At 35.5% G+C, this 16,299-nt stretch overlaps 1 long non-coding RNA gene across 4 annotated transcripts; it reads left to right on the top strand.

Moving 5' to 3' along the window:
• Positions 1-12,962: 12,962 nt before the first annotated feature.
• On the top strand, positions 12,963-15,820 carry LOC113308716. 4 transcript variants are annotated; one of them, XR_003339999.1, is made up of 6 exons: positions 12,963-13,333; positions 13,771-13,887; positions 13,983-14,085; positions 14,332-14,580; positions 15,282-15,419; positions 15,535-15,820. It is a non-coding gene; the product is annotated as an uncharacterized LOC113308716 (long non-coding RNA). The 4 variants fall into 4 exon arrangements; XR_003340000.1 differs by having other exon boundaries at positions 12,965-13,333; positions 14,348-14,580; XR_003340001.1 differs by lacking the exon at positions 15,282-15,419 and having other exon boundaries at positions 12,967-13,333.
• The last annotated feature ends 479 nt before the right edge of the window (positions 15,821-16,299 follow it).

The following is a 16,299-nucleotide window of genomic DNA, read 5'->3' as shown; positions in this document are numbered from 1 at the left end:
TAGATGATTAGCACCTCGTTGTACGCCTCGGCTTTCTTCAAATCATGTCCTTCGGTTACAGGAGCCCGCCCAATTAGATGCCGCCTCTTCTCCTCTTCAGTTTAACAGGGTGTATGGATCGGTGTTAATTAAGAGCAACTGCAGTGGTGCGAGTATAACCAAAGATTAAATACCAAAAAAAACGATCAAATTTGAGTTTAGTCTGGTGTGTGACGATACGGATAGAAGACTAAATTTGATCGAGCGTGCACTAAAAATTCGCCTGGTGTGGGGCGTAAACTATACGTACGCCCGATGAGATTCCAAAAAACAAAAAAACAAAAAAAAAATGGGACGGAGGTATAAATCCCGCCCATATATAAAGTGAATTAAAAAAAAAGAGTGGGGCGGAGGTATAAACCCCGCCCCACCCAAAAGAAAAAATAAATAAATGGGGGGAGGTATAAAACACGCCTGGTATGGGGCGGGGACTTTATGCACGCCTGGTGTGGGGTGTTAACTATACACCCGCCTGATGGTGGGGCGTTAACTATACGTTCGCTCGACTATATTTGGTTTTGGTCTTGGTCTTAGACCAAATATAGTCGGGGATTTGGTCTTTGGTCCGGATTTTAATCGATAGTCTGTCCGTTGTGTCTCGTTTTTTGACCAAATATTTGGTTATACTCGCCCACTGTGGTTGCTCTAATGATACTGAACCCTCTTTCAAAAAAAAAATATTATAATGTTTCTTTAAAGAATCATGGATGCTTGTAGATATAGATATATAATTTGGGATTATAATAATGGATAAAATTTATATTAATTTGGGAAAGTTGAAATGGATTAGGCCCCTTCATATGCACCCTTACAAAACAGGGGCTTGGCCAAGCTAAGTGGCCTAGCAAATTGGCGGTGACCGGTAGAATTTTCACCGGCTGATTTTATCGGTGTTGATGAAATTTTTATCGGTACTAATAGAAATCTCGTTAGCCGATGGAAATTCTATCAGATTTCGGCAGCTATTTTTTCAAACCAATGGAAATTCCATCGATTATAAATAGCAGTAAGAATGTGAGGTAAAAACACACCTTCTACACTTCATCTGCTCTGCTCTGTTCTAATCTTATCTACTTTATTCAAATGGGAGAAGTTATATCTCTTGGTGATTTTTCTAGAGTTGTTCAACAAGATGATGTTAACAAAATTTGCGATTGATATAAGAAACTAGAGAATGGTAGTTTTCTAAAGAAAAATTAATTCACTTGTATTTAATTTTTTGTAATGCAACTTTGTTTATTGATTTTGTTTCTTTTTAATTTGCAGCTAAAAGACGAAGAAGTATTCAAGTTTTAGATATTAACCAACTGAAGTTTCCAGCTAAAAGGCAAAGAAGAATTTAACCAAAAGGCAAAGAAAATCAAAGTTGTAAAGACAATCAAAGGGAAAAAATGTGTAAATAGTCACAAAAATCAAGGAAAAGGGTCCAAGATAGTAAGAGGGCATCAAATAGAAGTTGCAGTCGAAGAAGATAAACAAGTGGTTGAAGAGCCTCAAAGGTTTTTTACGAAGTCCATTAATATGTTCTAAATGAATTTCAAATTTATATTTTGTGGAAAAAACGTAGTATTATTGTGCATTATAGTGAAAATTATTAAATAAACTCTATATATTTAATTCTAATTTAATGAATCTAATTCTATGATAGTTTTACCTTTTAATTTACTATGCAATGTTCACTTGTGACCAAACCCCGCTTTATGGAGTGCATGGGCAGCTTCAATGTGAGAAAATGGTTTTCCTCTTCATTTGGTAATTGGTATACTCTTTATGTGCCTCTATTCCATCGCCTTTGTAGACTTCTAAAATTTGGTTGCATTTGAAACACAAATATCTAACATGGATGACACGATTACGGGTATCGTGAAGATTGAAGGTTGTTATTTTGTTCTCTGCAGCACCAATCGAATGCCAAATGCTGAGGTTCTTCAGCACCTTCATATTTTGTAGATATAGTTCTTGATCCATACTGTGTCTAGTTCAATTAGATCCCACATGGGCTTTTCTCTAATGTATCTATTAAATTTCGCAACCTCCTCTTCCATTTCTGGCCAACGTATGCGTGAGGGCTTTGGATTTTGGGTGCTTCCAGATGGACATGGTTGAGAGCTTGATGAAGGTAGTGATTGTTTTGGTGTGAAAGAATGAGTGAAAATTTGGGTTGATGGTGAAGTGGATTCAATTTCTTTTCTTGATTGACTTAAGCTTAATATCTCTTCTATCGATCTAGTGGAAGGGGTTGATGATGAAGTTGTTTTTTTTTTGATTTCGATTGGCTTAAGCTTAGTATCTCTTCTATGGGTCGAGTGGGTTGACTTGATGATAAAGAAATTGACATTGTACACGTTTTTTTTCGTGATTTCGATTGGGTTAAACTTAGAATCTCATCAATTGATCGAGTTTGTGGAGCACAAGATGAAGGAGATGGTGAAGATTTGACATCGTAAAAATTTATGAAACTATGAAAGTGGGATGAATATTGTTTGAGTAAATCATTGGGTATTTATAGGGGATCAAATTACAGCCGTTAAATTAACTAGTCTACACCGATGGATGTTCCAACTGTACCTTTGAAAACTTTTAGCAGACCTATCAACTTAGCAAATACGCTAAGTTGGTAGGTGATTTTTTGGGTTGGGGGATTCTTGGATAATTTGTGTGTTTGAAAGGTGCATAAGAAGGGGCCTTATCAAATCATAATATAGTAAAAAAAACCAATAATTTTCTTACAAAATAGTTCGTCCACAAGTTAAGATTGTGGTGGGTGGTGGTGGTGGTTGTTAGTGGTAATAGGGTGGTGCTAGTGGGTGGAGTTGGTCATGGTGTTGTTGGTGGAGGTTGGGGGGTGGGGTTGGGGTTGTGGTTGGTGGTGCTTATGGGTGGAGGTGTTGGTGCTGGTTGGATAAGTGGATGCTGGAGGTGGTGGTTGGAGGCGGTGGTGGTGGTCTAGGTTGGTGGGTGGTAGATGATGGTGGGCATTGGTGATGGTGGAAAAATATGGCATACCGTGATAAGAAAGAAAACTATAAAAAAAATGTCCATAAAAATTCATGAAGTTGTTGTGATTTGGGTTGAGATTTATATAAGATAGTAGCACACATATTTTGTCTACAACTATCCATCAGGATCCTAATATATCTTGGCCCTAAATAATCATAAATGGATTAAATGCCTAGGATATTTGTGGAATCTAACCACATATATTTAATGAGTCTGTATATCCTGGCAAAATTTGGCACTAACCCACCTAATTTGGCACCCGTCACTACATGACATAATAGGGTCATTGGAGGAATCCTTTGAAACCCCTCATAATTTTCCATTGAGATTACCTTGCCACATGTGTTATTAGTGTTATTGTTGGGTAGAACTAGTTAAGATAGTCTTAGATTGTGAATATAAAGCTGCTGGTTGAAAAGACAATGACGCGATAAAAAGAAACCATTGTTGCAGCTTCAGAATCATAATCATTAGTTGTATATTAATACAAATCTACCGATTGAAACTTTATAAAATGTTGAAGACAAGCCCGATTGTTAAGTAACCATTCCTAAAATGAACTGACATAAGTTTTTGTACGATAACACACATAAATGTCAGATAATCCATTATTTATTTTGATCGGTCCATAAAAAGAAACAACAATTGATGGAATTAAGGGAAATCAATGACTTGCAAGAAAAATCAAGAGATTGAACAAAAAATTATTGATGGGTGAGTATATATTGGTTAGGCTATGAATCACAAATGGATTTCTATTTGCGATATGAAAAGAAAGAAATTAGTACTCTTTCTACTATCGAGTGTGGTTCCTAAAATGGAAAAAATTAATATTTTGTCTCAATATACTTGCTAGTTATATATTCTAAACAACAACCACCGATTGTTTTGTATATAATTAGTAGACTTTTAGTTCAAAATGGCTACTGATTGTGGTTCTTAAAATGAAAAAATATTTTTTTTATTACAGTACACTCGGTATCTAAAGCAGCTGAGAAATAACTACCGATTAGGTATGCATACAATCAGCAGCATTATGGCTTAATATAGCTACCGAGCTACCCTTTGTAGAAATAGTGGCTGCCTCCTGTAATTTTCATTCTTTTCTTCACTTTGGGACTTTTATCCTTGCCGTGCTTTGATGCCACCTAACACCTAAGGTTGTCAAGTAATGAGTTGAGCTTCTCTTTTGCCTTCTTTCTTGTCGCATGATTCCAAATATCTAAAATCTCAAAGGCAAACATAAAATACGAAATTTACAAAAATAAAATAGCAAAAAAAGTATAATCAATTGATAATAACATAGGCGATTTCATAAGTTTGAGTATTTGTTCATGTCTCCAAGGTTTTGCGTTCTTAAGGTTTGATTTATAACTCATTTTTCCTTCTTGGTACTAGGAAAAAAGAAAAAAAAAATTTAAGTGCATTGCTCTTGTGTCACCACCACCACAACCACCTCTCAGCTCAGGTTAAGAAAGAGTGCTTCATGGATACTGGAAACTTCAATTGATTGGTGATTCTAGTTTGAAATTCTTTATTTAAGTGATTCTGCTGCTTTTAATAATTTTGCTTTTAGTGTGATTAAGTGATTCTGCTCCTAGTGTGATTCTTGTGATTAAGTTATTAAAATAAAAAAGGGGGGAAGACTGACGGGTTGAGTGTAGTCTAGAGCTTAGTTCTTATTATCCTTCTTATCGTGTGTTAACATCACATTATAAGTTATTATTCAAAATGTTAACTCTAGAAAAGAGAGTGTACCAATATACACCTTTAATTTTTTGGTTCATGAGATTTTGGGATACTTGGACCGATTACAACCAAGGAAATATCCAAGTTATCAAAACTTAGGTATGACCTTTCGATCTAGTCACTTGATCGCGATTCAAGTAATTTCGTTAGAAGTTGTGGATTCAACCTAGTTTGATATATGAACGTACTAACTTGCAATTGTAATTTAATTATAAATCAGAATTATAATGCGGAATATAAAGTATGTAAGACAACAAAATTTTGTTAACGAGAAAACTACAACCTAAAAGCAGAAAACCCCAAGATCTAGTCCAGGTTGAACACACACAACATTAACTAACTACAACTACACCGCCAGTTCCCCATAATCTAAAAGTATTGTAGATGAGATCATAAAGTTGTTCACCAACTATGCAAGCTACCGTAGTGTTCCTGCAAGCCAACTTCGACAAGAAAAAGTCAAATTCCTCACACTGGATTCACCTAGCTGACGTCCTTTACAGGCCTAGATGTTGCTTTACTCCCTCGTAAAGGATTTAACTTATTTTGAACCGTCTTTTACAGTTCGAGTTCGGATTTCGGATTTCCTTTTGCTTTTATCAAGGTAATTTGGAATCCTTAGATATTAGGTTCGCTTATTCTCAATTAAGAGGACTTAATAACGTTTAACTCACAAGTATAATCGATATCTCGATAAGGTATACTCGTGGAACTATCTCGAACTTAATCTTTTTACAGAGCCTATAAGGATAGCTTCTGAATCCCTAATGGAAGGCTTGATAGTCGTAAAAACCTCTAGGGTTTTTTCGAGATGACGACTCTCCTTGAGACAAGGTACACACGAATGTATAAGGGATCTGATAATTGAGGTTCTCAATCATCATATATTTATATGAATTAATCAGGCTGAGTAGCTTTGACTTCAAGATAACATTGCTTAGGGTTTACGTAATATTTCGCTTAAGATTAAAGCTACCATAACTTGGTGAACAAGGAGTTTAGAAACCGACGCAAGTTCATGAGCTGGTCGAGCCAAGTTACATAACGTCTAGCCATGCCTTAGAGCATCTCCAATGGTGTATGGATACATATCCAATGTGGAAGACTAAAAAAAGGTGTTTTGTTAATATGAAATACAAACAAATGTTTCTTTTGATATAAGCATCTCCAGTGGTAGTTATATCAAGATTTAGTTTAATACAAGTGTCATTCAATTGTTAAAAAATCTAAAAAAATAAAGTTGAAACAGTCTTAAAAGGAAAGTAATTGATGACGTGGGTTTGGAGAAGAGTATCTAAAAATACATACTCTAATTCAAACTCAAATTGCCAAATAAGATACAATTTTAACCATAAAACAACCATTGGAGATGTTTTTTTTTAATATGAGTCTCTAAAATCCTAGGTGGCATCAATATTTTTAGATATCCAAACTCCATTGGAGATGCTCTTAGAAGAAATCTAAAACGAGCTAAAAACGTTATAATATTTTTCTCTCAAATAATCGTTAAAGACCTTTAGAGCTAATAGAAATGTATGACCGAATAATTAGGAGAAAAATGATTTGAATTGAAATGGATTAGATAAACATTAGCTAATCATCGTTAATTTTATTGGATGATATGATCTTGAATCATTTTTAACACTCAACAAGTCCATTTGATGATATTCAGTTACTTACGGTGAACCACAAGTTGGTTGGTTAGCTAACTAGCCAAAGCTCGAAATTCAGTTTCGTCACCGGTAGTAGAGTGATTAGCTAACTGCCTTAAAGCAGAAAGTCCAAATCTGTGATCGGCAGTAGAGTGATTAGATAACTTTCTTATATTTATAAGTCCAGGAACTGAGTCTTTAGTTCGTGTTTATCCAACTGCCCAAGGTTCAATAGTCAGTGAACGAACCGACAGTTGGGAAATTAGCTAACTGCCCAAAATCCAATAGTTCAGTAACTGAACTGAAAGTTGGATGATTAGCTAATTAGTCAATTAAACAGTTAAAGAATTCTAGGAATGTCTAACAATTCAAAGGTGATCAAATAATTCCAAACTAAATCATCCACAACCTAGTTGACCAGATTAGGTCTTAATTGGAAGGACAAAAGTGTGGATCAAAAGATCAGTCTAGGGGAACAGAACACAGGTTACTTCCACAGAAAAGCAGAAAATAGGTACAGGAGAAACAAAATCGAGGCACTCAAAGATGGAAATAGTAACTGGATTGAGGGAAGAAATGCTATTCCTAATAATATCACTACTCATTTCAATAAAATGGCTAGCACAACCTATATGGAGAATGATATAAACTACTTTGAGGAAGTGAGGCAGCAGATTACATTGGAAGATAATAAAATGCTCACTGCTATTCCTTTGAATGAAGAGGTGAAGAGAGTTTTTTTTTTTATCGACAAACGTAATTAAATTGAAAAACACACAAGCCGTGTGCAAGGCAAATACAACTTAAGAAGGAAAAGTTTCCTTAAGAAAAAGAAAGAAAACAAAGATAAATCTAAAATGAAGAGATGAACTAGGTTGCTCAAAAGCAACAACTAGAAAAGAAACAACTTGAGATATCCTTAAACAACTACAAACTAACTTGCAATTGCGTTAGATATCCACTACTCTAAGATCTTTATGATTATCCTCAAGACCTTTAAACATATCTTGACGATGCTCCCTCGAAGAAGGAAAACCCATCCCCATCATGGTGCCAAGCTATGCGAGGTCTACTGCTGAAATTTGATTGGGATCACTGAAGGATTTCGGCATACCTTTAACTTTCAAATTCAAAGAACCGACAAGAAAGGACCCGTAACTTTGGTTTTGGAGCTCACGGATCTTTTCAAACCAAAAATAGGTTCAGACAAAGACGACTGGAATGTACTTACCTCATAATCACAAACAACTAGTTTAGAAGTTTCAACCTCCTCATCCTCTTTAGTCTTTGAACTATGCACTTTATCTGTTACTTTAGCTTTTATCCCCAGTTTCTTACTAGATTTTATAGTTGGTTCAGACGACGACGGTTTAGTGATGCTTGCATCGGAGTCTTCCAAAACTAAATGGGATGTTGCAACCGCCTCCTCTTCTTCAAAGGCATGAAATCTATTTTGATTTTCAAAACCAGGAGGGATGAAAGGATCAGATGAGGTGCTTGCCCCCTCCACCACCTGTTGAACATTTAAAACCATCTCTATTCCTTCTTGAATCTCCCCAACTGAAAAAGTTTCCTTGCTTCTCCTAGATCTTTTTTTCTTCTTCTTAATAGTATCAACATGAACACTGTGGTATCCTCATTATCTTTAGCTACTTCTTTAGATACCTCTTTTAACTTTGCTTTACATTCGGAGACCAAATGACCTACAATTTTACAGTGAAAACAAAACTTAGGGGCTTTTAGAATCTATGAACTTTGCCAGAAGCCTTCATCATTGTCTTCATCACCTTCACCCACCCAAACACGATCCAGGATCTTCTTCGCAAAGTCAACTTCGACCAGCACACTAGCGAAGAAACCAAAATCCATAGCAAGAGTTGTATTATCCACCTGAATAAGTTTACCGAAAGCCTTAGACATGGCTAACAAATTCTCCTCTATCCAATATTCCAAACTTAAGCTTGGAAATTTAATCCAAACCTTGGCTAAAGAAGTTCGTTGATTTTCGGGATTAAATTTTGGCTCCCATTCTCTTACTTGCAAAATTTGATTAGTCACTTTCCATGATTCTCCTGACCATATGTTAATCTTATCATTAGGTGAAGAGAGTTATTACGAGCATGAAGTCGGAAAAATCCACAAGTCCGGATGGATATACCCATGCTTTTTTTAGCTCAACTGGGAAATCACGGGAGTGGATGTGTAACATGGTTTAGAATTTCTTCGCAAATGGGAATATCCTTAAAGAGATCAACTTCAGTTTCATTTCTGTCATACCAAAAGTTGAGTTCCCTCAATATGTTGCAGACCCATCATCCTTTCAAATATCATATACAAAATTATTTCCAAAACCATAGCAAATAAGTTAAAGTCCCTTCTCCACCAGTTCATCTCTCCTTACCAAACAACTTTTATAGCCGGGAGACGAATCAACGACAATATCATAATTTCCCATGAGATTATCCACGGTCTAATTGCCAAAAATAGGACATATCTGAGTGCGGCTTTCAAAAATAATGGAAACGTAAATTAATACACGAATATGGGTTTATGTACCATTTTTATCGCTAAAAAAAATAATTTTATTACATTTTTGTCCTAAAAATTAGTTGACCTTCCATTCTTTTGTTATTGTTTTTAGATATTATCATGGGTAAATAATTTGGTTAAGGCCAGTACCTTCCTGCGTAAGGAAGGTAAAGAGAATGAGACCAAAACATACTTAGTAATATAAATGAAAGGTATATAGTTAAAATATTAACTAATTTTTCTTTGGAAAAAAATGTGTTTATTGATTTTTTTTTTTTTTTTTTCCCGTTGTATATCTTTTGATTTTTGTGTAGCTACGTCTATAAAATTTGATTGTGTTGTATCTAACTTTTTTTTTGTACTTTTAATCAAATCATAATTATTTTTAGCAAAGAAAATAAAATTAAAAATAAACAAAGTATTTTGTTTATTGTTAAGGTCCATGTTCGAAAGTCCGGACCTTAACTGGACCTTTTGAGATTATTCTAAAGTACTATAATTAGATTTTGATTTTGAAAAATTAATCAAAAAGGTCTGGACTTTTAAAATTCCCAAATATGGGTTTCCACGTAGAGGTCACATAAGTTCAGGAAGGTATGAACCATCAGGCCTGGAGTCCGGACCTTAGATGCCAGATAAGCACCATGTGGGCTTAGGAAGGTCCTGAGTTTTAAACCTAAGTTCTGGACCATACCATGTACGTCATCAATCCACTGACATCGTTTAATTTATTTAGAATGATTTCTTAGGGATCATGGTTTTTCTGGGGACCATGGTCTTATTAGGCCACCTTTCCTATAGTTATAAGGGGTGTCCTACAACATTGAAATGACTAACCTACCTTTAACCTAATTTAATTTAAAACCAACACAATAATCACCTCTCTCTCTCTATATATATATATATAACCACCACCTCCTCTCACCACCACCTCCCACCACCGCCGATTACCACCACCACCAACCACCGACTACCACCACCACCACCACCAACACCAACCACCGTCCACCACCACCGATTACCACCACCACCACCTCCAATTATCACCACCAACAACCACTGATTACCACCACCACCTCCGATTACCACCACCACCACTATATATATAGCTTAATTTAAAAAATTAACAAAGATATTCTCACAAACCCATACTTGTATTTCGTTTTTGGTTGAATAAATGAGAACTAATCATCAAAATGAGTTGAAAATAGAAGTTGCAGATAGGTTTAATGGAGTTTTTTCTTCAGTAAAAAGTTCGGTTATCACAAATTATTTTTTTCTTAACCGAACTCAAAGTTCGGCTTGAGTTCGGCTGATTCGCAAAAAAATACTTTTAACCGAACTCCTTGTATCAGAACAATACAAGTCCATAAGTTCGGTTCGTTCGCAAAATTATTAAGTTTTCTTTGTAACCGAACTCTACCTATAAGCCCAGTTCGGTTGATTCGCAAAATATGTTGAAGTTTGCGAACCAACCGAACTTCTAACACTAGGTTACTTTTAACCTGAAGTTCGGTTGGGAACTTGGTTGCGTTGAAGTTTGCGAACTAACCGAACACACAAGATGTACTCAAATAAATTGTCAAGTTCAAAGTTCGGTTACCTACCATTTTATCCTAGGTAACTGAACATTGCACTGTACGACCAAAACCTCCATTAACGATCGAGTTCGGTAACCTGCGTGCTTGGAAAACGTAACCGAACTACACTTTCAGGTGTGTTCAGTTACATGTTCTTGACATATGGTAACCGAACTACACTTTCAGATGTGTTCGGTTACATGTTGTTGACATATGGTTAACCGAACTGGCTCAAATTTACATAAAAAATTTCATTTTTTTGAAAGTTTGGAGCAATTCAACCAACATTATCTAAGTTTGAAGCATACCTGGGTACCCAAATACCCTTCCTCCGGTTGTGGTTGGTAAAATCCATCGTTTTTCATGTTTTCCTTCTTCATCTTCTCTAACTTTACTCTCTCAATAATTCTACTTCTTTAAATAAAAAACTCATCTGATTTTTTAGTCTCACTAATTATCTTTAACTAAATCATCTCACTAATCATTACACTAACTATTATTAGCACTAGCTAATCATCACCAAAATTAATCAGGAGGGTAATTTAGGTATTAATATAAATATTTAGATAAGGGATGACCTATATTTACTTGGGATTTTTAACAAACTGCCACACTTGCAAATCCCGATTCAAGAAAATGCCACCGTTTTTTTCAGAGTTTATTAAATGCCATAACCGTTAGTTTTTCCGTCAGGACCCACACACTCGGTCTTTTTCGCTGACTCGGTCAAAAGAATCTGTCGCTATTTACATATTTACCCTTGAAAACCCTATTATACTAGAATTGGTGATTGTTGTTATTTGTTGATCTCGGTGATGGATGAGAAGAAACAGTAGAGAAACGGGTTTGTGATGTTCTTGAGAGAAGACAATGGAGAATTTCAGGGGGAAGTGGAACTTGAGTATGAGTGGGTTCTCGAAATCAGATGGGTTCATAGATGAAGAACAAGGGTTTGAAGAGCTTGTAAAGAATTAGAACATGGGTTTGTGTTGGAATCGTTGTTAGAGAGAAAGAATGATGATGGTTGCTGATGGAATTTACATAAGAATAGGGTTTGATTGGGTTTTGCTGTGAAGTTGCCGTCGCACCGAGGAGAAGAAGAGGAATTGGAGATGAGGTTCATGAACTGCAGGAGATCGAGCTCAAGGTATTGCTGTTTTATTGAGGGAAATGGATCTGAGAAATTGCAGTTATGAAGCTACATGAATGGGTGTTGCAGAGTGTGTATACAATAGATGAATGTTAGGACAGAGATTTAAAGCTACAGTTTACGGAGAAACTGAATTGGTTGCTTCTCAAATGGTCAAGAACAAATTGAAAGGGGTTCTGAGTTCTGGTACGAATTAGGAGATGAGTTTGCTCGAATTGCAATATGATGCCAACAAAGATGGTGGAGCAGATCATAGAGATGATTCTGGTGGCCTTGAATTGTTAAGAACTGTTTGAGTTGTGTTGGCTGAGTTGAATCTGTAATTGATTGAATTAGTGCAAAATCTGTAATTGATTTAATCATCTTACGACTCATTGATCAATGGAGGAGATGAACAAATATTAAGAGTCGTCTTTGATGGATTAGGGTCGATGGGTCTGTGCTAAATTGAAAGTTTAGATAAATTAAGCACCAAGAGAACATGGAATGGTGCTACTGCTTCCGTTGTTTTTGATGATGAATAATGCAAGACTAAGCTATTATTGTGTGTCTGATAAGGTTTATGAGTATGGGTGTGTATGGAATTCGAAGTTGCAGGTCCAAAGAGAAATCATACTACAGGGAAATGTGCTAGCTTCCAATTACAAGTTTCGCACATAACATGTTTGACGAAAGGCCTAAGAGAACAAATTACCCACTGGATTATCAATGGCATTAATTATGACGTTAATTCAGGAATTCTTTGCAAGATTTGTGGCTCCAATTAAGTTATTCTTCTTACCATGTATTTGTATATATTACTTAGAATAGTTAGCTAAATAGTCAATGGCATTAGCTGTATATTTTGTTGCCTAATTTAGGCTGTACATTATTCTCATTTAAAGACGATGATATCAATAGAGAAGGCATTCAGCCATTTCGCGTACATGATTGTTATGGATTTGCTGCTGTGGTTGTAGATGACAGTGATGGTTTTATGATCTCAATGGAATGTAGCCACCGGTGGTGATGGTTTTTGAGTTCTCGGCTTTTGTTTCGAGGGCACAAATGTCATTTACTAAGCTGGATAACTGCCACCTATGCACTAATGGATGTTAACTGTTCTTTTGAAAAAACGGGATGGAAAAGGTCAAATGTATGGCATTTAATAAACTCTGAAAAAACGGTGGCATTTTCTTAAACTTCAAATTGGAAGTGTGGCACTTTATAAAAATCCCCTATTTACTTCTAATGTCTTTACCAGAATAAAATCATGGTACCAAAAAAAAATTAATGGTCCTCAAAATATCGTTCTTTATTTATTTTCTTACACGTCTTTCATACTTCTTTCTCGTTTACCCTAAGGTCCACAAAAATTTGCTCTTCACGTCTTAATTTTTCGTTATTATTTCCTTTTCCTTTCCTTCATCGGAGAAGTATACACCCCTACCACCTCCATCACCTCATTCCCCTTCTTCTTCATCATCTTCTTGTTCTTCTTGTGTTATTCTCCTTCTTCATATCATATGATGTCTGTCTAAGGCGACACCATCAAAGTTAAGGTTTGATAACAAGTTCAATTTTGTTTGCCCATCGGCTTTTCCCGAAATTCTTACCAGTACCATCACTCGATCATCGTTCCAAATTCATTTCCGGTATGTACACTAGAAAATTCAAACAACTTAATTTTTTCCCTTTTCATATTTATTTGATTAGGTTAGAAAAAGTAAAGACTAAAAATATAATTAATCTTTTCAGCTCTCGGTTGTCTTTCTTTTTTGTTTTGGTTCTTTCTTTGGGTTTGTAATACTTTGTATCTCTTCTATCACGTTTTGAGACTTCTTCTTTTAATCAATTATTATTGTTTTTGTTGAAAGAAAAGAAAACATTATTGCTCATTTACTGTTTGATAAAATGCTTCAAGGAAGTATTTGTGTTTGCCTTAAATTAGATTTCAGTTTTTTGATTTTAAAGAGATTTTGATCCACGGGTTTTGTTTATTTAAGGTTTTAGAGTTATGGATTTTCATAAGAGTTCAAAGAAATTGAGTACATGTGTATGGAACTAACAATGAGATAATAATTTTTGACAGACATTAGCAGAGTCAATTGGCGATTGGAATTTGGAGACAAAGGTAACCAAGTTGGTTAACTGTGCATAACCTTAACTTAATAGCGGCGACTACCTTATACCATAAAAATAGAATCAGGTACAACACCATCCAACTATTCTTTCTAAATGTTGCTGACATCTTTAGTATATTTTTATCATACGAGGTTTTTATAATTGCATTTATTATGCCAGGTTAAAGGGTGTCCATTACATTGGCAAAGTGAGTTCTGATGAGGTTGATTCTTCATTTCTTTAGGGGTGCCAAAAGTTTGAGTTGATCCAATCTACCAACGGGGTGAGACCGTTGATACATTTTTTTTTTATTTTAGTAGTTTTATTTGCTAAATGAATTGTGGGTAATGATATGTTACTGATTAAGCAATGTACCCCAACATTGTTAAAACCCATTGGTGTTGTTTATAGTCCATATTAGTTAAATTGCTATGGGTAATTGTTGTGTTAAGCTGTAGTGTATGGACTACAAGGTCCACAAAGACCACATTAGTTAAATTGTTATACTTTAGTACTGACGTAATCGCAGTTATACTCTAATGCAGGTGCGGAAGCACAGCAGACTTCCCCTGGATGAAGCCACCCCCAAAATTACTGAGAATCAAATTTGAAGTAGTAAAAGTTGGCCCAGAACCCTCAAGCCCGGGTGAAAATACCGTCGAATTTGAAGTAGTAAAAGCAATTCTTCCATATGTGTTTCAGTTTCTCAATCTTTGGATCAGATTTGTTTTTGTTGCTGAAGCAGTTCATTCTTTTGAAGTAACACACATAATCATTGGTAAGCCTGGTAATCTTGCATACTTTCTCTTTTTCCTATTTTATTTTTGTTTGGTTGCTTGGTCTTAAGGTTTAGGTCTTAAAATAGTACCATCATCAAGCCTTATTTATTGGTCGTCGATCATCTAGTGTATATGTACCATATTAAACACAACTCTAGTCAGTCATCTAGTGGTATATGCTCTTCATTTGTGTTGTGACCTATAAGTTTTTGCTCCTTTTTGAAAGGGTGGGGCTTGTTGCTCGATCAATAATTGATAAATAATACAATGGATACTATAGTAGGAAATCATAATACTGGTAATTGTTTCCTGTAATTTTATAAAACGAATGTGAAGTTGATAATCAGCCACAATTTGGGGAGCTATATGATTACAGGTTTTCTCGAACTCCGCTCACTGTATTAGGCTAGCAGATAGCAATTCTTTTGTACTTTTGAATGATACAAATATGTATAACGTATGTGCAATTTGATCTAAGAATCTCACTGAAATATTTAAATCTTGGGACAGCTACTAATTATGGTCCGTCTGCAATCGTTTTGGAGTAATCTCATTTTACTGCTTTATAGGCATCCATCAAAGAAGTGCATTAAGGAATCACTGCCCCAAATTAACTAAATTTGTTGTTGTTGTTGGTATCTGCCAAATGTGTATTCATATCCCTGCTGATCCTTTGTCGCATCATCACTCTTTTTTGCAGTACCATGTATCTTGATCTGCTTATTTCTTGGATAGCGGATGTAGCAATTTTTTTTTACACCGCATACCACGTGACCATTCACTCATTACATATGCTTGTGAATCTTGAATTAAGGATGCAACAAAATTTCTTACATTGGTCAGCTCTGAATTTTTTTTTGATTCCTTAACCATCGATCTCTTTTGACATTCTTTTTATCGCATTGTCATACTCTATTTTGAGTTAATGTCCTGCTGCATCCCTTTGATTGTAGGTGATGGACTTGTGTCACTAACTTGCAAGCATTTTCACTGTGAATTATAACTGCTCGTTTGTGTACAGCTCAGATTATAATTGGAGAAATACTTTCCAGTTTTGGATTTAGTAATGCGGAAATGATCAGCTCCATTTTCCTTAGCTGTTATATACCAAGCTAGGAAGAAGGAACAGTGACCACAATAGCCTAAGAGTCCCCTTTTGTTGCCCAACCGTTTTTATTATTTTTTTATTTTTTATTGGGTTTTCATTTTTCCTTTATCGAGTTCATTCTTCTTTTCTCATTCTTCTTTTCTCGAGTTCATTCTTCTTTTTTCTCCGATTGTACCAACAAAATGAAAAACAAAAATATTTCAAGAGTGCACTTGTTATCGAAGAAATACCCTTAACTAAAATTCACAGGAATAGTGAAACAGAAGTTGAAAGGCGCAATCGGCTGCACCTCGAATACCTTGAACCCTATTCCTTGACTACATAAAACCATAACCTGGTAACCCAATATTACACCCAATCCCAAATAGCAAATAAAGATCAGACGAGCAATTAAAATAAACGGAAATGCATTTAACTCATAAGTACTCCCTAAAAAACCTAGCGTTTTTAGGGGCCACCCCAAAGGATTTAGGGGCCATCAATTTATACCCAGCCAAAGACTCTAGTTAAGGGGTACCCTATATGATATTGAAGTTACATAAATGCCCTTATGGTAAAACTATATGAAAACCAAATCAAAAACAATTATACTCATTTCAACTCTTCTTCT

This window comes from Papaver somniferum, chromosome 9 (assembly GCF_003573695.1).
Source record: "Papaver somniferum cultivar HN1 chromosome 9, ASM357369v1, whole genome shotgun sequence".
Taxonomy (NCBI): Eukaryota; Viridiplantae; Streptophyta; class Magnoliopsida; order Ranunculales; family Papaveraceae; genus Papaver; species Papaver somniferum.
This window is presented reverse-complemented; position numbering and strand designations above follow the sequence as displayed.